The 25245-nt window shown below is 46.4% G+C and overlaps 1 protein-coding gene and 1 non-coding gene across 2 annotated transcripts in view; both read right to left on the minus strand.

The window, feature by feature from the left end:
- Positions 1 to 25245, minus strand: part of LOC145396455 (dual specificity calcium/calmodulin-dependent 3',5'-cyclic nucleotide phosphodiesterase 1A-like) — a 193766-nt gene that overhangs the window by 147980 nt on the left and 20541 nt on the right. The window lies entirely within an intron of this gene.
- On the minus strand, positions 23317 to 23398 carry TRNAS-AGA (transfer RNA serine (anticodon AGA)). The gene has a single exon. It is a non-coding gene; the product is annotated as a tRNA-Ser (tRNA).

The raw sequence follows: 25245 nt of genomic DNA on the forward strand, positions 1-25245 counted from the left end.
AATGATAACAATAACAACAAAAAACAATAACAATGACAACAAATCCTCAAGACACAGAAGACAATGTACTAAGACCTGCCAAGAGACTGAACCCCAGACCTTACTGAGAGGAAATCTGGTCTCCCCTCCCTGCCAGACCACCCCAGACCAAATAGGAATACTGGTCTCCTCTCCCCGTCAGACCACCCCAGGCCTTGTTGAGAGGAAAACTGGTCTCATCTCCCCGCCTGACCACCCCAGACCAAAGAGAAAAACTGGTCTCATCTCCCCGTCAGACCACCCCAGACCAAAGAGAAAAACTGGTCTCATCTCCCCGCCAGACCAAAGAAAAACACTGGTCTCATCTCCCCGCCAGACCAAAGAAAAACACTGGTCTCATCTCCCCGCCAGACCAAGGAGGAAAACTGGTCTCCTCTCCCCGCCAGACCCAAGAGGCAAACTGGTCTCCTCTCCCCGCCAGACCACCCCAGACCAACCATCAACCACACAACAGGGGGTCTTTGCCTGGTTTACGTTTTTCGGTTGAGGGATTGTTCGGTAGTAAACAACGAAATTCGCCTCTGGTTCGCTGTGGAGGTGGGGAGGGGAGGAAGTGGAGGAAGGAAGGAAGGTGGGGAGAAGAGGAAGGAAGGAGCGGAGAAGGGGAAGGAAGGAGGGGAGAAATGGAAGGGAAAGAAGAGGGGGTAGGAGACAGAATGAGGGAGAGAAATGGGGGAGGGAGGAGATAGGGGAAGAGTGAGGGAGACAATGAGGGAGGAAGGGAGGAGGGGAGAAGGGGAGGGAAGGAAGAGGGAGGAGGGGAGAAGGGGAGGGAAGGAAGAGGGAGGAGGGGAGAAGGGGAGGGAAGGAAGATGGAGGACGAGGCAGAATGAGGGAAAGAAATGTGTGAACGAGGAGAGAAAGGGAGGAAGGAGAAAAAGGGAGGGAGGTGGAGACTGAATGAGGAAAAGAAATGGGGGAGGGAGGGAGAGAGGGAGAAAGGGGGTGGGAGAAAAAGGGAGAAGGGGGGTGGGAGAAAAAGGGAGGAGGTGGAGGAAGAATGAGGGAGAGAAATGGGGGAGGAGAGGGATGGAGAGGGAGAGAAGGGGAGAGATAAAGGGAGAGAGAGGGAGATGGATGGAAGGATTAAGGGAAAGACTGAAGGAGTAAAAGGGAGAGACAGGGAAGGGCATGGAAGGAAAAAACAAGAAGGAAGGAAGACAGGAAAGGAAGGAAAGGGAAGGAATGAAGTGACAAAGAGGAGGGGACAGAAGGGGAGGGGAAGGGGAAGTGGGGGAGAGATAATTAACAGGGGTGAGAAAAGAGGAATGCCACCTTGTCGGGAGAGTGACGCTGACTCCACCCTTCCTCATGCTGGCGATGCACGAATCATACAGGAATATATTTAGCAACTGAGGTGCAACTGAAGGTCTGACGATCTTTATTAAAACTGAGTGCACGGGGGACAGGTCAGCTATTTTTTGCTTATTCCTATTAATTTTTTCCTTCCTCTACTCATCTTCTGTTAAAAATAAAAATAAAAATAAATTGATGTAATTAGCCTGCATCCCACATTTCAGTGTTTAGTCAGCAGAGGTAAAGAATAATTATATATACTTTATCGTTATCTGTTGCAAATAATTAGGTTGTCGTTTTTATTCATTGTTTTTAGTACTGAAATGGCTGACCCTGTGTATCGTTTATCTAAGTGTGTGTGTGTGTGTGTGTGTGTGTGTGTGTGTGTGTGGACAAACTAGGTGTCAACATATGTGATAAGGTTAAACATACATACATACATATACATACATGCATACACACACACACACACACACACACACATCTAAAAACAATCCTGAAGGCATACAAATAATACACAACATACGCACATAAAAAAATCATAGGCAAACAGCGAGAGAGAGAGAGAGAGAGAGAGAGAGAGAGAGAGAGAGAGAGAGAGAGAGAGAGAGAGAGAGACGCAAATACGCAAAGTCGATATCCAAGCCAATGACGGGTGCACTTGTTTCCCCCCCCCCTGGGTCCCGCCCCCTCCATACGCCTGGATTTGACAAGCGTATTTAAGAGCTCTCTGGGGGGGCAGGGGAAGGGGGGGAGGGGGGAGATAGGGGGAGGAGAGGAAGAAGGGAGTATGCAAGAGGAAGGGGAGGAGAGAAGAAAGATACATGGAAAGAAAAGGGGAAAGAGAGATGCAGTGAAATAGAGGAAAGGAGGTGTGTGTGTGAGAGAGAGAGAGAGAGAGAGAGAGAGAGAGAGACGCACTGATAAAAAAAAGGGGGTTAATAGATATGAACCGGACAAACACACACACATACACACACACACACACACACACACACACACACACACACACACACACAGCAAACCCTACCCCTGACAAACATAGTAAACACTGATAGTAATTGGTTTCAATAATGACGTAACTTATCAACAGCCTCCTCCCCCTTTCTTTCCTCCTTTCCTCCCTCCATCCCTACCTTCCTTCCATCTTCTCCTTCCTTCCTTTCTTCCATCTTTTCCTTCTTTCCTTCCTTCCTTTCTAATTCCTTCAAACTGTCGGTGTAATTTCCGTAGACTTTATTATTATTATTATTATTATTATTATTATTATTATTATTATTTTTCAATATTTTACCTTTTTATTTTCTAGTCTCGCTATTACCAGACGATTTTGTTCAGTTGCAAGGAAAGCACTGGAACTAAAGGGGTTACACACAGCCTTCCTTAACCCCCTCAACGCACCAGGACCCGACAAAGCTGTATCAACCTATCTGTTTGGCAGGAAAAACATTAAAAAAAAAACATAATTCAATATCTTCGGTCAAATAAAGTGCCAAGTTACAAATTACAGGTCATCACAGGTCATAGGTCATCTCAGGTCATCATAGGTAACAGGTCATCTTTGGTCATCATAGTGTCATCTTGGGTCACACAACTATAGGTAAGGTTACAAGTCAACACAGGTCGTCATGGGTCACACGAATAAGGTCACAGTCATACGCTACAGGTCACTCTAGGTCATCTTGGGTCACATGCTGGTTCTAGAGAGGGACGCCTTCACCTGGTAGCACCGATAAAGCCAGGTAGACCCGCTGCCCTGATACACAAACGTCCCTCAGCAACAACAACAACAACAACAACAACAACTACTACTACTACTACTTACTACTACTACTATTACTACTACTACTTACTACTACTATACTACTATTACTACCACTACAACTACTTACTACTACTATTACAGGTCATCACAGGTCAAAGATAATATCAGGTCTCAGAAAGGTCATACGTCCTACAGAGAGAGAGAGAGAGAGAGAGAGAGAGAGAGAGAGAGAATCACTCTTCACTAGCCATCCAACAGCCCGAATATCTAACTTGTCACACAGAGTTAGGAGGAGTTAGTGTACGACAATGACGAAGGGGGTGAGTGGGGGGTGGAGTGGGGTGAGTGGGGTGGTGGAGTGGGGGGTGGTGGAGTGGGGTGAGTGGGGGGGGTGGAGTGGGGTGAGTGGGGGGGTGGAGTGGGGGGTGGTGGTGTGGGGTGAGTGGGGGGTGGAGTGGGGTGAGTGGGGTGGTGGAGTGGGGTGAGTGGGGGGTGGTGGAGTGGGGTGAGTGGGGGGTGGTGGAGTGGGGTGAGTGGGGGGTAGTGGAGTGGGGTGAGTGGGGGGTGGTGGAGTGGGGTGAGTGGGGTAGTGGAGTGATGTGAGTGGGGGTGGTGGAGTGGGGTGACTGGGGAGGTGGAGTGGTGTGAGTGGGGTGGTGGAGTGGGGTGAGTGGGGGTGGTGAAGTGGGGTGAGTGGGGGTGGTGGAGTGGGGTGAGTGGGGAGGTGGAGTGGGGTGGTGAAGTGGGGTGACTGGGGAGGTGGAGTGGGGTGGTGGAGTGGGGTGGTGAAGTGGGGTGACTGGGGTGGTGGAGTGGGGTGGTGAAGTGGGGTGACTGGGGTGGTGGAGTGGGGTGGTGAAGTGGGGTGAGTGGGGGGTGGTGGAGTGGGGTGAGTGGGGTGGTGGAGTGGGGTGAGTGGGGGTGGTGGAGTGGGGGTGGTGGAGTGGGGTGAGTGGGGGTGGTGGAGTGGGGTGAGTGGGGTGGTGGAGTGGGGTGGTGAAGTGGGGTGACTGGGGTGGTGGAGTGGGGTGATGAGAGGGATAGTAAACAAAGGAGGGGAAATGAGGGGACATGAGAGGAAGGGACAGAATGTGGTGTGGTAGGAGAGAGAGAGAGAGAGAGAGAGAGAGAGAGAGAGAGAGAGAGAGAGAGAGAGAGAAACCCAATAACGAAAAGAAGCCTCTAGATTCGAATAAACTCTACATAAACACAGAGTAAGAAAAACTGAGAGAGTGAGCTAGTTCAAAATGCGGGTGACTGGAAATCCCCACAAAGGAAGGACGTGGGTTCGATTCTCCATGCAAATTGTGAGGAATTGAATTGAGTTCCCAGGCGACCAAGAAAACTGTTTCGCATTTACAAACATGAGGCGAAGGAATATATCATGGGAGAGGAGGGGAGGGGAGGGGGAGGAAAAGGAAGGGGGAAATAACAAAAAAAATCAGGGAAATACAGACAGTAATGCAAGCCTTCTCTCTCTCTCTCTCACACGCACACGCGCACACACACACACACACACGCGCGCAAAAACCGTGAGGTGAGTGACTTAGAATATCGAGGTCTGAGGCAAATTTCTGACGATTCTTTTATAAGTCAAGGAATGTGGTTTTGCGTTTTCTTGGAGGAGGAGGAGGAGGAGGATGAAGGGTAGGAGGAGGAGGAGGACCTTACTAAATCAACCATGCAATTAATGGAGGTATACAGGCACTCTTTGGTCCGGATTCTCGTAGGGTAAGGAGGCTCCCTAACAACTCTTCCTTAGCGATTTATTTTGGGATATGGCAGGTTAACATACTTTTGTACGATTCTTATGCAGAGTACGGCGATATTCGATGGATTTATATAACACACAATAGGACACGAAGGTGAAATAATGCAGAATAAATTGCTTAGGGAAAGGTGTTAGGGAGCTCCCTTGCTATATAGATTAAAGTTAAGCTCACTCTGATCTCACAACTCACAAAAGCTGTCTAAAGCTCACCTAAAGTTCACTATCCACTATCTAAAGCTCACTGCATTAAGCTCAATATCTAGAGTCACCGTCTACAGCTCACCGTCTAAAGTTTGCTGTTTAAAGCTCTCCGTCTAAAGCTCACCGTCTAAAGCTTCCTGTCTAAAGCTCAGCGTATAAAGCTCAGTGACTCACACTTTGCATCTGGCTAACGAACTGTAAGAAAGAAATAGGAGAGAGAGAGAGAGAGAGAGAGAGAGAGAGACGTACAGAAAATGATTAGGTGGATTAGCTGGATGTGTAGTGCGTCCTTGAATGTAAGGCCTGGGGGAGGGGGGAGGGGGGCGAAGAGTCGAGGGAAAGGATGGGACTGGAGTGTATTGGCGCTGTGATAAGGAGGGATAGATTGAGATGGTTTGAGAGGAAGGATAGGACTGGAGTGCACTGGTGTTGTGATGAGGAGAGGCAGATTGAGATGGTCTGAGAGGAAGGATGGGACTGGAGTGTATTGGTGTTGTGATGAGATGAGACTGGAATGTATTGGTGTTGCGATGAGGAGGGGTGGATTGAGATGGTTTGGGAGGAAGGATGGGACTGGAGTGTATTGGTGATGAGGAAGGCTAAACTGAGATGGTTTGTGAGGAAGGATGGGACTGGAATGTCTCGGTGTTGTGATGAGGAGGGAAAGACTGAGATTGTTTGAGAGGAAGGATAGGACTGGAGTGTACTGGTGTTGTGATGAGGAGGGAAAGACTGAGATTGTTTGAGAGGAAGGATAGGACTGGAGTGTACTGGTGTTGTGATGAGGAGAGGCAGATTGAGATGGTTTGAGAGGAAGGATGGGACTGGAGTGCATTGGTGTTGTGATTAGGAGGGGTAGACTGAGATGGTTTTGGCATATGGAGAGGATAGGGAACGACAATTGTGTGCAGAAAGTAAGAAGTGTGAATGTCGGGGGTAGCGTTGTGAGAGGAAGACCGAAAAAGACCTGGGACGAGGTCATAAAGTGTGACCTCAGGGATACGGGACTGAATAGGTGGGCTGCCAGAGATCGAGCAGCATAGAGAGCGGCATTTCGGTGACCAAGCAAGCATGTTCGAGCCTTTATAAACGATACGATACGAGAAAGACGAAAAGGAAGAGAATGGATGACAGGAGAAAGGAAGAAAAACAGAGAGAGAGAGGACACGAAAACAAGGAGGGAGGGGACTGGAAGAAAAATGGAAATGAGAGAGAGAGAGAGAGAGAGAGAGAGAGAGAGAGAGAGAGAGAGAGAGGCTGAGATGGACCAAAGTTAGTGTGAAAAGTTAGAATGAAGTTAGTGAAGTTAAGATTAAATTTCAAATATTATCCCCGACCCACTCTTCTTCCTCACACTCGAGAATTGTCTATATCTATTGCCTTTAACTGTCTGCCTTTATCTATCTATCTGTCTATCCATCATTCCATCCATCCATCCATCTATCTATCTACCTACCTACCTACCTACTTACCTACCTCATTAAACATCATCATCATCATCGCCTCACCTCTTCCTCAAGCCTATGGGAATGTATATATCCACTGTCTTTAACTATCTATTTATCTATCTATCGAACAAACCTCATTATATTCCACTAACTATATATAATTTACACTATTTATGTCTATCTTATCATAAGCTATTTTTCTGTCTATTAAACGCCCTATTGATTTATCGATCCTTTTTTATCAATCTTCTCTCTCTCTCTCTCTCTCTTCTCTCTCTCTCTCTCTCTCTAAAAGCAGTATTTTTTCCAGGATGAACTAAAATGAACTAAGATGTAATTAAAAGGAAACATTTTTTTTTTCCAGGACAAACTATTATTAATCAAAGGGATAAGGTAATATTCTTTTTTATTCCAGTAAGTGCTATTATTAACAAAGTCGTAGCAATTATTTTTTCTAGAACAGACTATCATTATTCATCAGAGGGACCACGAATAATTTTTTTTTTCTAGAACGAACTGGAAAAAAAAAAGAGAAATAAGTAGCAATCTTTTTCCCAGGACAACCAATTATTAACTAAACCATATATATATTTTTTCTAGGACGTACTATTGTTAACCGAACCACCAGAATATTTATTCCTAGGACATACAACTTAACTAATTACTATCCAAAGGGCAAACGTAGCATTTTTTTTCCTAGGACGATATAATTAGGGACGAGAGGTAGATGATGAAAGACTCAGGTAATGATGATGATAATTACATTCCGGGCTTCATTGTGTGACGTAGCGCTACACAACGTAATGTAATGAAGTTAGGAGCAGAGGGGGAGACGGAACAGGAGGGAAGGGGACGGGGAGGGAGGGAAAGAGGGTACGGTGGTGGTGGTGGTGGTGGTGGTGGTGGTGGTGGTGGTGGTGGTGATAGTGTTATGGTGGTAGTGGAGAGGATAGTGTAGTGGTGGTGGTGTGTGGTGATGATGGAGAGGGTAGTGTGGTGGTGGTTGTGGAGAGGATAGTGTGGTGGTGGTGGTGGTGGAGAGAACTGGTAAACGTGACACACAACCATCGAAATCACAGTCTCCTCATCACTAAATCTCATCACTATTTCACCACATTTTTTAACACTCTCACTCCCAGCTCACCACCTCAGCTCAACACCTCTCAATCGCCACAGCATTCACCATAGTCATCACAACGCGTCATAACTTTCATTACAATTCACCACTATATTCTACACACCTGCACCATCATCACCACTTTCATACCAAATCACTACCACTCCCACAATACATCACTATCATCAACACAATTTGCATCACAACTCACCACTACGGGACAAATACACCACTACCTACTCCCACCAGCACCACCGTCTCTCACCACACAGACCGCTACTCACCACACATCACCACAAACTCATCACACTACCGCCACCTTCATCACACCTCAACACAACATACACTCCCCAAGCACCACAATCACCACACACCACAACCACACCCCAGTACACTACTAACCACAGTCCACCACAGTTCACCACACTTCAGGCAGACAACTCACCATCACCAACACCCCTCACAACCAAGCATCCTCTAGTCACCACAATTCACTGTCATTTTCACCACACTATCACCACCTACATCACCAAAATCAGACAAGCCTTCACCACTTCCCTTCAAAACCACGCACACTAATAACCACAAATCACCACATTCACCACACCTTGCCACACAGACAACCACACCTCTCACAAGCCAACAATTCACCACACTTCATCACACCACCTCCATTTTCATCACACTTCACACCACATAGACAACCACCACCATCATCACCATCCTTTATGCACGTGACTAGAATATCATCACTACAGACCACCACATTCACCACAAACACACACACACACACACACACACACACACACACACACACACACACACACACACACACATCATACACAGAGCGAGCGAGAGAGAGAGAGAGAGAGAGAGAGAGAGAGAGAGAGAGAGAGAGAGAGAGACCCCTACCTCTCTTTCAATCACTAATTTCCCCAAACTCATCATTCTCGCCATATCTCAACACACACAAGGCCACCACACCTCTAATCACCACACTTTTCACCACAATTCACCACCCACACGACCCTCCCTCTTCTTTAGTCATCACTTTCACCACACTATCATCATATTCACCACAGTTCACCACACACACCGGACCCTCCCTCCTCTCTGATCACCATTATCACCACATTATCACCATTTTCACCACACTATCACCACATTTCACCACACACATGACAGTCCCTCATCATCATCATATTCACCACAGTTCACCACAAACACAGGACCCCTCCCTCTTTTCTGATCACCACTTTTCACACACTATCACCACATATCACCACAAGGCACCACACACAGGACAGTCCCTCATCATCACATTCACCACAGTTCACCACATACACAGGACCACCCCCTCCCTCTTCTCTGATCACCATTTTTCACCACACTATCATTTCACCACACTTCACCACACACAGGACTGTGCCTCATCAACATATTCACCACAGTGCACCACATACACAGGACCCCTCCCTCTTCTCTGCTCACCATTATCACCACATTACCACCATTTTCACCACATTATCACCACATTTCACCACACACAGGACCGTCCCTCATCATCATATTCACCACAGTTCACCACAAACACAGGACCCCTCCCTCTTCTCTGCTCACCATTTTTCACCACACTACCACCATTTTCACCACATCATCACCACATTTCACCACACACAGGACCGTCCCTCATCATCACATTCACCACAGTTCACCACATACACAGGACCCCTCCCTCTTCTCTGCTCACCATTATCACCACATTACCACCATTTTCACCACACTATCACCACATTTCACCACACACAGGACCGTCCCTCATCATCATATTCACCACAGTTCACCACAAACACAGGACCCCTCCCTCTTCTCTGCTCACCATTTTTCACCACACTATCACCATTTTCACCACACCATCACCACATTTCACCACACACAGGACCGTCCCTCGTCTCTGGTCCCAAAATCAGACGACCGGAATGGAGCTCAATGAAGGTGTCCAAAAATTTAATGGCGGATAATTAATTTCTTTTTTTTCTTTTTTTTTCTTTGACCGCCATGACAAATTGCCTGTCGGGCCCTCTAGCCTGTCATACGCAATGGCTTTGGGTTGCGATGCCTTCGTTATTACCCCCGCCAAGGACGTGGGAGGGGGTTATGTACTCACCCGTGTGTGTCTGTGAGCAAGATATCTCCACCAGTTCTCACCGGATTTCAATGACTTCCGGTAGGCAGGTGGACACTGGGTCAAGGAAGAGGCGATTCGATTTTGAGGTGGATCCGGATCGTGATGCAGAAATAAACACTAATTTTCTTTGGCGCTGGTGAAGGTATGCGATCTCTGAGCTTCATTAACAAGGCAGACAAAGACCGTAGAATTATTTAACTATGTGAGACCGCAAACGCATTTATATGGTAGGAAAGAGGAATTACAGTGTTAGAATTGTATCAGTGCTGGCGAGGGTATGCTATCTCTGAGTGGTTTCTAGTAATCATTATTAAGCTTACTACTACTACTACTACTACTATTACTACTACTACTACTACCATCATCATCACCACCACAACCTGAACACCCACCACTACAAATGGGATGGGCAGAATCGCGAACAATGGAGAACACAAACGAATAAGAACTATGATACGTTATCAACCTATACATCTATTATCTATCTATCTATCTATCAATCTACCAATCCCTAATCACCCTATCATGAGCGTAGGGGTCCGGGGCTAGGCTACCGAATCCAGAGTTATAAGGCGAATGACCAGCTGCCGGCCCCTGAGCAGCATCAAGTGAACAATAACCTCAACCATCCCTATGAATTAAATCCTTCTGGGTCATATCTGGTTGGAAAGCCTTAACCCCCTAGACCACAGGCCCCCCCCCCAAAAAAAAAAAAGAGGGTAACAACTGCATGAAGGATATACAATAATAATAATAATAATAATAATAATAATAATAATAAGAAGAAGAAGAAGAAGAAGAAGTGGTCAAACCCGTCCTCGGAAGTCATTTTAGTGTTGACGTATAAACACAACAGGATATCTAGTCAAAGATGTCACATATCAAATTTGAGGCAAATCGGGTGAAAACTGACGATTTTATGCCCATGTGAAGTTTTAGGCCCGACCCACCTGACACTGACCCCCCTACCGCTGACTGGGGAGTGACCCCCCTGATGTAATGAGGCATATTATAGCATGCAGATATGAAAGATGCACCTTTAGGTTTTGGTTTCATGTCGATATGACGAATTTGAAAGGAGTTATGGCGAAAAAAAAAAATACCCGTCCCCGTTTTATTACATTTTTTGGGCCTACATCCTAGGCCTTGGAACAATTTGGCCAAAAATTTGATCAGGTGATCAGAAGGTCATAGCCAATCATCCCTGTTATTTTTGTCAATATCGCACCAGTAGTTTTCGCGTAAAGTTAACAGACAGACAGATAAACAAACGAACAGACAAACCGAGTGAAAACAATACCCATCCCTGAGCCCCTCCGGGGCGGGGACGGGTAATAATGGCATGCAAAATAAATCGCTAACATACATTTGCCACGAAACCTCCAATACACACAAAAGTACAGCCTCGTACCTGACGTTTTCCATCCCAACCTTTGACATTTCTCTCTCTCTCTCTCTCTCTCTCTCTCTCTCTCTCTCTCTCTCTCAGCGCCATCTAAAGGTGGGTAACAACTTTGGTACAAAATTCTCGCTTACTTTGGATGAAACTTTCAATGAGGATGAGAGAGAGAGAGAGAGAGAGAGGAAGGGAAGGGAAGAGGAAGGGGAAACGACGTGTGGAAGGGAAAAGGAAAAAGAAATGGAAAGGATGAAAGGAAGAAAAGATGGGAAAGAGAAGAAAGAGAAAAGGAAGTAGGCGAGCAGGGAAGATGGAAGGATGGAGGTAGGGGAATATCAAGAGAAAGGGGAGAGTAACGAGGAAGTGGGGAAGGAGGGGAGACGAAGGGAAAGAAGGGGGAAGAGGGTAAGGAAGGGGAAAAGAGGGAGGAAGGAAGATAGGAATGGAGAGGGAAGAGGGAAAGATAGAAAGGAAGGAGAAAGAATGGAGAGGGAAGAGGGAAGGAGAGGAAGGGAGGAGGAAGATGGAAGACAGAAAGGAGGAAGGGAGAGGGAAGGAGATGAAGGGAGAAGAGGGCAAGACAGAAAGGGAGGAGGAAGAGGGAAGACAGAAAGAGGGAAGGGAAAGGGAAGGAGAGAAAGGGAGAAGAGGGAAAGAGGGGATGGGAGGAGGAAAGGGAGAAGGGAGATTCACTTGCCTCCCTTTTTCACAATACACCCCAGCCCTCGTAAAAAAAAAAAAAAAAAAAAAAAAAAGTTTATCGACAGTCAATTTAAATCAGAGTCTTAATTTCGCTTGGGCAGAGAGCGCCGACTTTAATTCCCGTGAAGAAGTTGGAGAGGAAGAGGAGACAAGATGGATTAGGCCGTGAGATTTTAAGGAAGCTCCCTAACACCTCTTCCTAAGCGATTTATTTAGCTTAATGCACTTTCCCGTCCTCTTCTGTGCTATTAAAATCATTCTAACATCGCCATACTCTCCATACATAACACAGAAAACTATATAAGCCAGTCGTATCCAGAAGTAAATCGGTAAGGAAGAGGTGTTAGGGAGCTTCCTTAACCGCCCAGAATATGAGTCAAGGAATGAGTTATGAGGCAGTGAGTTATGAGTTAGAGGTTATGAGTGACGGAGCTATGAGTTAGGAGGGCCAGGAGTGAGGTACAACGAGTTAGGTGTTACGACTGAGTTACGAGTGAAGTATAGGGAAGTTATGAGGAAGTTAGGAGTTATGAAGGAGTGAGAGACTGAGTGGGAGAGGAGCCAAGTTTGGAATTAATGTGAGAGGTTTTATGAGTTAGTGATGCAGATGAGACTCGAGCTGGACCCTCTTGGCGGACCTCATATGTCTCAAGGAGTGGGGGAGGGGAAGGAGAGGGAGAAGAGGAGGAGGGAGAGAGGGAAGAGGAGGAGGGGGTGAGGGGGAAGGGAAGGGTGAGTTATGACGGGGAGGGTAAGGAAGGGAAGGGTAGAGGGGAGGAAGGATGGACAGAAGGAAGGAAGGAGAGGGGAGAAAGGGAAGGGAGACAGGCGGGAAGGGGAAGGGAAAAGGAGGGAGAAGGGGAGGGGAAGAGGGGGGGGGAAGGGGAGGGGAAGGGGAGGGGGGAAGGGGAGTTATGACGGGGTTGGGCAAAGAAGGGAGGGGTGGAGGGGACGAAGGAGAGAGAGAGGGTGAGGGGGAAGAGGAGGAGGAAGAACTGGTGGGTGAGTTATGACGGGGAAGATGGGAAGGGAGGGATAGATGCGGGGAAAGATTGGGGGAAGGGGAGAGGGGGTGAGAAGGGAGAGGGGGTGAGAAGGGAGAGGGGGTGAGAAGGGAAAGTGGGGAGGGGGGAATCGGGGGAAAGGTGGGGATGGTAAGGGAGGAGTGTGAATTATGAGGGGAAGGGTAGGAAAGAGGATGGGGAAGGGGGAGGAAGGATTGAGAGAAGGGGATGGGGAGACAGAATGGGAGGTTAGGGGGAGGGGAGAGGGTAAATGGGGGGAAGGTTAGAGTGGGGGGGGAGAGGGAGTGAAGATGGGGTTAGGTGGGACGTAGGGAAAAGGTGAACTGAGAGGAACAGCAAGACAAGGTATGGAAGGGAAGGGGAAGGAAGGGGAAGGAAGGAAGGAAAGGAAAGGGAAGGGAAGGGAAGGGAGAGGAGAGGAGGGGAGGGAGGGAGAGGAGAGATTAAGGGGGAGGGGGAAGTGGAGGGAGAGTGAATGATAGGACACAGTTACTCCTTAAAGAAAGTTAGAGAGAGAGAGAGAGAGAGAGAGAGAGAGAGAGACGAAAGGAGTTTGAATGGCGGAGGGTGGGAAGGTGAAGGGAAGGAGGAAATTGTGAAGTGAGAAAAGAGAATAAGATTTGCTGGTGTGTGTGTGTGTGTGTGTGTGTGTGTGTGTGTGTGTGTGTGTGTGTGTGTGTGTGTGTGTGTGTGAGGGGCAATAATCGAATATCAGTACACACACACACACACACACACACACACACACACACACACACCGGCTGCCTATTGTCTCCAGCTCAGTAAACAAGAGAGAGAGAGAGAGAGAGAGAGAGAGAGAGAGAGAGAGAGAGAGAGAGAGAGAGAGAGAGAGATCAATGAAGGGGACGATAAGGGAAAGAGATAAGGAAGGAGGAAGGAATACGAAAAAAGGAAGGAAGGAAGGAAGAAAAGGTAGGAAAGGAAGGAGAGAAGAAAAAAGGAAGAAGGAAAGTATGTAAATAATTAAGGAAGGAAGGAAGGTAGGAAGGAAGGAAGGAAGGAAAAAAAGTAAAGGAAGGAGCGAAGAAGAGAAGAAAGGAAGGGGGAAAGTATGTATGTAATTTAGGAAGGAAGGAAGGAAGGAAGGAAGGAAGGATGGATGGATGGACGGATGGAAGGAAGGAAAGAAGGAAGGAAGGAAGGAAGGAAAGAAGGAAGGAAGGTGAAGGAAGGAAGGAAGGATGGATGGATGGATGGATGGATGGATGGATGGACGGATGGATGGATGGATGGATGGATGGACGGATGGAAGGAAGGAACGAAGGTGAAGGAAGGATGGATCGATGGAAGGAAGGAAGGAAGGAAAACACCATGGGACGGAAGCATGACGTAAAAGAAAATATGGAAAGCAAAAACAAACAAACAAACAAACTGTGAAACGTAAAATCGAGAAATAATGAAAAGTTAGAAAACATAAACACATATAAGAGAGAGAGAGAGAGAGAGAGAGAGAGAGAGAGAGAGAGAGAAACAACAATCTTTGGGGAAAACAGTAAAGATGATGAGAGGCGTGAGAGGGGAGGAGGAGGAAAAGTGTGGTGGTGGTGGTGGTGGTGGTGGTGGTGAGGAGGAGGAGGAGGAGGAGGAGGAGGAGGAGGAGGAGGAGGAAGCAAAAGATTGAAGGGAGATGAATGAGACGCACGAAGGAAATAAAACTTATACTGAGTTATGCTGAAGGAAGGAAGGAAGGAGGGAACGAAGGAGATAAGAGGGAGAAAGAGAAATCCAGAGGGAAGGAAGGAAAGAAGGAACGAAGGAGGGAAAGACGGAAGGGGAGAAAGAAGGGAGAAATAATGAAAGCCATAAGGAAGGAAAGAAGGAAGAAGGAAGGTAAAGAGGGAAGGAGAGAAGGAAGGGAGAAAGAAAAAGCCAGAGAGACATAAAAATAAAGAAGGAAAGAAAAAGGGCAACGAAAGAGAATAAATAAAGAAGGAAGAAGAAAATAAGAAGGAAAGGAACCACGAAAATTAATACACAAAGATACGAGACAAGGAAACAAGACGCCAAAGATGAATCGACTTTAAAACTGGAGTAAAAACGAAGTGAGTCAAGGCGAAGCAAACTCGCGAAGCAAAAAGGCCGAGGTGAAGTAAAGCAACAGTGTTAGGCCGGTAGTAAAGGAGCCGGTGGAGTAAAATGCCCTACTCTGCCTTGCCATCACTCTGTTACTCCCTAAAACCTTTCATCGCGAGCCCTGTATCGCGAGCTTTCTACTACGCGATCTCGATACTACGCGAGCTCTATGCCCGCTATTACGTTACGAGGCAGGAGGGGAAGCACTTGGCATTCACGTGCGCCCTCTCGTAAAATGCTCGTAGACTTAAGCGATCCGATAACTGAGGACCACGACCTCTTTGCGTATTTCACCTTAATATTGTCTTCCAGGCCTATGCAGTACCGACAAAGTTGGCAATAGTTACATGAATGCTGATTTTGGTGTATTGCGCTAAATAAATGGCTCACAAAAAATTAGTACGATTAACCAGCTTTAACTGTTCGGGAATTTTATATATATATATACATATATATATATATATATATTCTTGTCACTGGATTTTTTTTATTTTTTTATTTACAGGAGACTTCCTCGTGACGGGGGTAAAAGCAATTTCTATTACCTCTTCAACCCGACCACAAATTATTATTATTATTATTATCATCATCATCATTGCCATTAATTATTTACCTCGAGATGACTTCGTTTCTCATCCACAGCTCCTTCAGGCAGCACTACTAGAGGCTTTCCAAATCCGCAACACCCTTTTATTAGCAACTTACTCTACATGTTACCCTTCACTATACTCTTTCAGGTTAATGATACAAACTATGGTAACAGTACAACGATCAACACGGCAAATAACAGACTGCTAACGTGTAAAATGTGGGCAGGATGGGCGAGCGAAATTTTTTGTTTGGCTGCATATATAAAGAAATAAACGTCCTCTCTCTCTCTCTCTCTCTCTCTCTCTCTCTGCAGTGATGACAGCAGCCAAATGTAACCTCAGGTCGGCGCAGGTGAGAGGCTGTTAGGGAGATTACCTGTGCCCCCACCCCCCGACCCCACTTCCTGCTTCACTGATTCTTACCTGTCTGTCTGTCTCTGCTTCCTGTCTCTGTCTGTCTCTGTGTCTGCTTCCTGTCTGTCTCTGTTTCTGCTTTCTGTCTGTCTCTGCTTCCTGCCTCTGTCTCTGATTCTTCTGTCTTTGTCTGCCTGTCTATCTGCCTCTCACTCTCTCTCTCGTGTCTATATATTTGTCATTTCTGTCTATCTGTCTGTCACTTCAGTTTATATCTGCCTCTTGTATCTCTGTCTCTTCTTCTATCTATCTGTCTATTCTATCTATCTATTATACAAAAGGATAATGCAAGAGGGCACTGATTCACTACACAATACCGTCCACCCTCACATCCATCCACCTAGTCATCCACTCAACCTACCACCCACTCACCCATCCATCCACCCAACCACCCATCCATTCCATCCATCCATCCATCTATCCTACCACTCACCCATCCATCCATCCATCCATCCACTCCATCCAACCTACCACTCACCCACCCATCCATCCACAAATCCACCCATACATCCATCCACCCACCAACCCATCCATCTATCCATCCACCCAACCATTCACCCATCCATCCACCCAACCACCCATCCATTCCATCCATCCATCCACCCCTGATATCACAAGGGTAGGGGTCCTGGGCAAGGCAATGTAGTCTACGTACTTAAGACAAAGGTAGCCAGTTACCCTTCCCTGAGTGGCATTACATAAACCCCAATAAATCACAATAAAATCCCAGTAAACCCAATAAACCCCCAATATACCCCAATAAAGACCAAATAAACCCCAATGCATCCCAATAAACCCTCACAAACCCCATTAAACCCCAATAAAGCCTCAATTACCCCCAATAAACCCCTAAAAAATCAATAAACTAAATAAAACCCCAATAAACCCAATACACCTCAATAAAACCCCCAATAAACCCAATAAATCCTAGCGTAGTAAATGGTTTCCTGGTGTACAGGAAACCAGTTGGCTTGTCACTCAGTGTAGAGTCACCCATACTCAGAAGAGGAAAGAATGAAGGAAAGAAAGACAAAAGAGGAATGAAGGAAAAAAGACAGTATAATAATAATAATAATAATAATAATAATAATAAAACACTGCTGCTGCTGCTACTACTACTCCTACTTGTAACAATATAATAAAAATGATAATAACAAAAACAATAATAATAATAATAATAATAATAATAATACGGAAGAACAGATAGCAAGATCCTCCTTATTCTCAACTCGTAAAACACAATTGGCCGGTATCTTCGTAAATCCTTCTCTTCCCATTTCCTTCTTCTCCCCCTCTCTCGCTCTCGTCTATTCCTCCTCACACCTCCATTATTTTCACCCACGCCTTCTCCCTTCTCTCCTGCTTCTATCGTGTCTCCCCTTCTTCCTTTTCCTCTCTCTTTCCCTTCCTCTTCCCCTTCTTTAACCTCCTCACCTCATCCCCTATACTGCCACTTCCCCCCCCTCCACATACCTCCTAACTGCAATTTATCGTGAAATGCAATAGGCTGAACATGTCGTAACTCTAAAGTATATGCCTTTTTTTTTTTTTTTTAATTCTCGTACTGCAATCTGAATCTATTTTTGTTATCAGACTTGCCTCCTAAATTGAGTCGTTTGCGGTATTATAAGAGCAATTTGCCACTTACATCTTGGAGAGACTGATGAGGAGTGTGTGTGTGCGTGAGGTGGAGGGGGGAGAGGGAGGTGGAGGCCAAGGTTGAGATGGAGGGATGGAGTGGAGAGGTATATGAGAGACGGGGGTGTGTGAGCTGGGAGCAGGGCAGTGAAATGGCGGGGACAGGGCGACATGGAGGCGCTTTGCTTGTGGCCACCCCTTCTGAGATTAAAGAGTCTGGCGATAGATAGATAGATCTTTTTTTAAGTAATTTAGTAAGATCTACGGTATGGTAAGTCTGTGCTCGGGGGGGGGGGTCAGATTTACAAAAGTATGTGTTGGTGTAAGATTGGAAAGAGTTAGGTATGTGACAAGAACTTACGACTCACTCACTCACTCACTCTCTCTCTCTCTCTCTCTCTCTCTCTCTCTCTCTCTATATATATATATATATATATATATATATATATATATATATATATAGATGAAGCGAGAGAAAAGAGAAGAGAGTACAGGAGAGGAGAGGAGAGAAGAAAGAAGAGAGACGAAGAGAAGACCATCCACTCATACCATAAGCTCATAAAACATTCTGCCACACAATGATGCCCAGTAGAGTCATTAACAAGGAAATAACTACACTAGATGAAGGGATGGTATGTGTTTTTGATGTCTGCTGCCTATACGTAATTAGCTTATCATCTGATCGGCCATCCATCATTACTTGCCATTAGACTTGTTTCAAGGGACATTACTTAGGAAAATGGGACATGGAGGATGAGGATGAGGATGAGGATTAGGATGATGATGATGATGATGATGAGGAGGAGGAGGAGGAGGAGGAGCAGGAGGAGGAAGATGATGATGATGAGGAGGAGAAGGAGATGAGCTGGGATGGGATACAGAAGGTGGGAAGAAGGGGGAGGAAGAGGATAGGTAGGGGGAAAAGAGGGGTGGAGGAGGAAGAAAGATGAAGGAGAAGCAGGTAGGTAAAGGGAGGGAGAAGAAGTAGTAGGTAGGTAAGAAAGTACAGTGAAAGAAAAGGAGACGAAAGGAGGAGTACAAAGGAGTTGAAAGGAAAGGAAACAGCGACAGACCTGGAACTTTCTTTGCTGTTTGGCAGAGAGGATATAACTTACTAAACTATTGTATCAGTTAAAGACAAGGAGGAAGAGGAGGAAGGGAAGAGGGAAGATGAAGTAAGAAGGAAAATAAGAAGAGAGGAGGGGAAGGAGGAGAAGGAAGGTCGATGAGAATGAGACGGAGGGGAAGGAAGGAAAGAAGGAAGGAAAGAAAGAGGGAAAGAAGAAGAAAGAGGGTAGGCTGGAACAGTTGATGAGTAGGCAGGTAGTTAGGTAGGTAGGTAGGTAAGTAGGTAGGTAGGTAGGTAAGTAGGCAGGAAGGTAGGTACGTGGGTAGGGTTAGCTAGGGCAGGGTAGGTAGGTAGGAGAAAGGAGGAAGAATGGAGACAGGAACTAGAAATAAGAGAGGATGACAGAGAGATACAGAGAGTAGCAAATGTGCAAGAAAAAGTGAAGGAGGGGGGAGGGAAGAAGAAAGACAAAGGAAGGAAGGAAGGAGGGAAGAAGGGAGAGAAGGAGAAAAAGTAGTTAGGAAGAAGGGAATGAAAATGGAGAAGGAAGGGAGGAAAGAATGATAGAGAAAGAGACAGAAATAGGAAAAAGGAAACGAGGGAGGTGAAGGACAGATGAAGGAGGGAGAAAAGGAGGGTAAGAGGAGGAGAATGGATGCGACGAAAGCTGAGGGGCGGAGGAAATGAAGGAAGGAAGGGAAGAAAGAACGAAGGAAGGAAAGGAAAAACCGAGAAAAATGAAGGATGGAAGGAAGAACGGAGGAAGGAATGACAGACGATGAAAAGGAAGGGGGGAAAGGATGAAGAGGGAGAAGGAAGAAGGAAGGAGAAATGGAGGGAGGATGGAAAATGAGACGATGAAAAGGAAGGAGGGAGGGGATGAAGAAGGAAGGAGGAAGGAAGGAGGAAGGCAGGAGGGGAAGTCTTGGAAAATCCTTCAGTAAGCTGATTACGTCCAAAGCGAAAATATTACACACTGGGTGACGACTGAAACACACACGCACACGTACACACACGCGTACACAGACACACATGGTTGCACAAACATATCTTACACACACACACACACACACACACACACACACACACACACACACACACATACGGTTCCAAAAACATTCTCTCTCTCTCCCCCTCTCTGTCTCTGTCTCTCTCTCTTACACACACACACACACACACACACACACAATAACTGAAACACCAAGGTCTCTCTCTCTCTCTCTCTCTCTCTCTCTCTCCACCACAATTATCTGTACAAAATAAATACAAAAGGCAGGTTACGTTACTCTGAGCGGACGCGGATGTAGCGGTGGCTGCGGTCGGCTTGCGGTAATGGGAGCTTCAGTTGCGGTCGCAGTTGCGGTTGCGCTGCGGTTCGTTGCGCAGTGTGACCGTAAATTCTCACATTCTTGCGCACACCACTTACCTGCGGGAAAAAAAATAATGGTTATGTAATAATTAAAGTTAGGTTTATTTTTCACATCAGCGTATCTATCTATCTATATCTATCTACACACACACACACACACACACACACACACACACACACACACACACACACACAGCTCAGGTAAACGGGTGGGAAGGAGACAGGTAGGACGGTGAGGAAAGGAGAGAGAAAAAAAATAAGCGAGAGAGAGAGAGAGAGAGAGAGAGAGAGAGAGAGAGAGAGAGAGAGAGAGAGAGAGAGAGAGAGAGAGAGAGAGAGACATCGAAAGTCGTGGATAATTACTGTAGGTGTTTACAAGTTATCACAGTGGTTGACATCCTAGCCGGCCTGCTGTTGAGGGGAGGGGGGAGAGGGAGGGGGGGAAAGGGAGGGTGAGGGAGAGTAGAAGGGGCGGGAGAGGTGGGGTAGATGGAGGGGGAAAGGTGTGGGGGTGGGGGAGAAATAGGGCTTGGAGTGTGGGTCGAAGGCTTGGACGGGGAGGAGACGGGGAGGAGGACTGATAGGAGGGGGGAGAAGAAGCGGGAAAGGTGTGCGGGTGGTGGGAGAAACAGGGGACGAAGTGTGGGGAGGAGGACTGGAGGGGAGGAGATGGGGAGAAGGAGGGGAGAGCTGATGTTAGGGGGAAGAGGGGGGAGAGGGAGGGGGGAAAGGGAGGGACAGAGTTGGGGTAGAGGGAGGTGGAAAGGTGTGGGGGTGGTGGGAGAAACAGGGGATGAAGTGTGGGGAGGAGGGCTGGAGGGGGAGGAGATGGGGAGGAGGAGGGGAAGGCTGATGGGAGGTGGGAGGAGGGCAGGGGGAGGGTAGAGGGGGCGGGAGAGGTGAGGTAGAGGGAGGGAGGAAAAGGGGTGGTGGAAGTAACAAGGGATGGAGTGTGGTTAGGAGGACTGGAGGGGGAGGGAATGGGATGGGGAGGGGGACGAGGAGGGGATGACCAGGGATGTAGGGGGATATGGAGGAAGAAATTAGGGAAGGATGGGAGGAAGGGAGGGAAGATGATATAATGGGGAACAGGGAGAGGAGAAGGGAGAGAAAGGGAAAGGGAAGAGAAGGGAAGGGGAGAGAAGAGAGAAATGGAAGAGGAGAGGAGAGAAAAGGAGAGAACGAGGAAGTACAAAGGAAAGCACAACGATATGGGTCTACGTATTTAAGGGATAATATAAATGAAGTTACTAATTTATGAGTCAAAGAAAAGGATAGCATGGAGAGGAGAGGAGAGGAGGGGAAGAGAAGAGGAAAGAAAGTGGAGACAGGAGGAAAGTAAGAGAAGAGGAAGGGGAGAGAGGGGAGGAAGATTGTGAAGAAGAGGAGAAAGGAGAGTAAAAGGAAAGGAAGAGGCGAAGAAGGGGAGTAAGGAGAGCGAAACGAGAGGATGAGGAGAGGTAGGGGAAGAGGGAAGTAAGAGGAGAGGAAGGGGAAGAAGAAAGCAGGAGGAGGGAATGAGGAGAGAATTGGAAATGAAGGGAAGAGGAAAGAGGAGAGGGAGGAAAAATGTGGGAAGGGAAGAGGAAGAGAGAAAGAGGAGGAAAATGTGAGAAATATAAGCCGGATGAAGTTTCGCCACAGAGAGAGAGAGAGAGAGAGAGAGAGAGAATATGATAAGCAAGGAAGGACGATAAGAAATGGGAAGTGGGCGATAAGGCCAGACAATTATCCTTTGGTGAAATATTTTGAAACCTTCGCCAATTAGACCACCGAGGCAGCCCAGGATGTGTGTGTGTGTGTGTGTGTGTGTGTGTGTGTGTGTGTGTGTGTGTGTGTGTGTGTGTGTGTGTGTGTGTGTGTGTGTGTGTGTGTGTGTGTGTGTGTGTGTGTGTGTGTGTGTGTGTGTGTGTGTGTGTGTGTGTGAGAGAGAGAGAGGTGATGACTGTGGTGAGATGTGGCGACTGGACACAAAATATGGTGAGTTGTGATGACTATAGTGCGTATGGTGAGACTGTGGATACTTGTTAACGTGATGATGATGATGATGATGATGATGTCGATTACTATTATTAATAAAACTTCACACACTACACCCTTATTTCGACCAAACTTGCGTCAGTGATACAGTATGAAGGGACGATGAACTGATGAGGTCAACAAGGTCATGGGGTCAAAGGTCAAGGTCAAATGGGGTCGCATTATTATCATTGTGAGCGCGATATCTCCAGAACCCCTTGCCGGATTTCCACCAAACTTTCGTCAGTGCTACAGTATGAAGGGACGATCAAGTGATTAGGTCAGCAAGGTCATGGAGGTTGTCTGACGGGTTCGTGTGTATGACTTGGCGAAGACATACCGAGCGACGCTTTCCTCGGCGTTTAATCATTATTATTATTATTATTATTATTATTATTATTACTATTATTATTATTATTACTCTCCATTGCAGTCAAGAGGGAGAGGGGTGGAGATGGGACTGCTGAGGAATGTATGTGGAGTACAGAGAGTGGATAGGATACGAAATAATGTGACGCGTGAAAGATGTGGAGTGAGGAAGTGTGGACACCAGAACAGAAGAGAGTGTACTGAGATGGTATGGTCATGTGGAGAGAATGGATAACAACAGAGTGGTGAAAAAGATATGTCTGAGTGAATGTGAAGGAGGGAGAAGGTGAGGTAGGCCAAGAAGGTGGAGGGATATGGTGGATGAGTGTGTGAGGAAGAGAGGTACGGAAGTCGGTGAGGCTAGGGAACTGACAAGAGATAGAGCTGGCCGGATGAATGTTGTAAGAGGTGCATGATGAGGGCTGTGGAACCCTTTTATATATAACGTGGCAGCGTCCGGATTGGCTCTATCGGATACGTTTGTGTGAAGCTACAGAACGTGGTGAATATTTCTGGCGTATCCGACAGAGCCAGGATTCCGCGGGCTTGAATGATGAGTGAGTGGAAGCGCGGCCCATTGGACTGTGCAAATCTGGGCTGGCTAGACATTGCTACTCCTCACCCTGCCCTAGGGTGGGATTGGAGGTCCGGATGATGATGCTTATTATTATTACAATTATTATTACAATTATTATTATTTATTTTCTTACTAATACATCACTACTAAAAACAGGAGACTCACAACATTATTAAAACAAATGCACAAAAATACCAGACTAAAAACATCTAGTATAAAAACATTGCGCAGTGAGTAGGATTCGAACCTACGCGGGAAGATCCCATCTGATTTCTAGTCAGACGCCTTAACCACTCGGCCATCACTGCCACGCTCCTCTCTCGTGGTGAGTGTGGTGGCCAAGCGTGGTGGTGGTGAGTGTATGTGGTGAAACTGTGATGATGTGGTGGTATGGAGACGTGTGTGATGTACATATGGTGAAATTTAGTGATGATGTGGTGATGCTTGGTGTGGATGTGGTGGTGTGTGGTGAAACTGTGGTGGTGATGATGTGCTGCAAACGTGATGAAACTTGGGATGATGTGGTGATGGTGATGATAGGAATATCGTCATTGTAATGATATGAAAAACGAAGTCTGGTGATGATGACTGTGATGCTTAGTGATGACGTAATGAGGGATGGTGGTGAAACGGTGATGAAATGACGGTGAAAGTGGTGATGAAGTAAGGGTGCTGGAAGTGGTGATGAGATACTGTTGATGGTGGTGATGAAAATGGTGATGGAGTACTGTGACTAAGATGACATAAAGGGTGATGATGATGATGATGACTGAAATAAACATGGCGAAAATAACTGATAAAGTGATGAATATGATGATCGATGTGATGATGTGTGGTGACAATGTTTATGGTGATGGTGAAATGGTGATGATGGGAGGAGTGCAAGGGAGGGAGGAAGGAGTGCAAGGGAGGGAGGGAGGAGTTCAAGGGAGGGAGGGAGGAGTTCAAGGGAGGGAGGAAGGAGTACAAAGGACTCTCTCTCTCTCTCTCTCTCTCTCTCTCCGCCTCGTTGCCTCCCCTCTCTCTCTTCCCTATCTTTTCCATCCCTATTCGTCTGACTTTCTCTCTCTCCCCTCTTATTTCTCCTCTCCCTCTTCTTCTTTCCCTCCTCTCCTCTCTTTTACTGTATTTACCTGTCTCTCTATCTATCTACCTATCTATCTATCTGTCTGTATGTATGTATGTATATGTACTCGTAAATAACCATCCATCCATCCACTCATCCACCTAGCTATCTACCTGTCTATCTATCTATATCTGTCTATCTATCAACCTATCCATCCATCCATCCATTCCTCTCACTCTCACTCACTATCTATCTATCTATCTATCTATCACTCCACTCTACTGCCTTCCTTACACCCTCCCTACCACCCATCCAACACCATCAGAAACCAACCCCATTCACTCCTAGTTAGTCTCTCACCTACTCACTCCTAGTCAGTCTCTCTCATTCACTCCTAGTCAGTCTCTCACCTACCGTATACAAATGGTCTACACGAAACCAACTTAGTCCACAACCAAGTCCCTTTTAACACACACACACACACACACACACACACACACACACACACACACACACACACACACACTATTTACATACATTCAAACACGTACACACATAACCCAAATACAAACATATAAACAAATCCACACTCAAACACACACACACACACACACACACACACACACACACTCTCTCTCTCTCTCTCTCTCTCTCTCTCTCTCTCTCTCATCTTGCAATGCTATCTTTCAACTTCTCAACTGTTCTTTCTTTCTTTCTTTCATTTTCTTCCTTTCTTCCATATACCAGTACTTCTTTTCTTACATTTATACAAATTTTCCTTCCTTCCTTCCTTCCTTCCATCCTTCTTACTACGATTTCTTCCTTCCTTCCTTTCTTCCTTCCTTCCACATAACCATCCTTTCAGCCCTTCTCTCTGTCCTACCATCCTCCCTTCCCTCTTTCCATACAACCATACTCTCCTCCCTTCCTGCCTTCCTTAAATCCTTCCATATATCCATACTCTTTTTCTTTCCTTCCTTCCTTCCTTCTCTGCTTCCTTCCTTTCTTCCTCCCTCCCTTCCTTAGTTTCTTCCTTCTTTCCTTCCATCCATCCACCTTCGCCGCTCAAAGCACGCAATGGAAGATGCC

This window comes from Coenobita brevimanus, chromosome 38 (assembly GCF_032717465.1).
Source record: "Coenobita brevimanus isolate Jiangsu-jjx chromosome 38, ASM3271746v2, whole genome shotgun sequence".
NCBI classification, from domain to species: domain Eukaryota; kingdom Metazoa; phylum Arthropoda; class Malacostraca; order Decapoda; family Coenobitidae; genus Coenobita; species Coenobita brevimanus.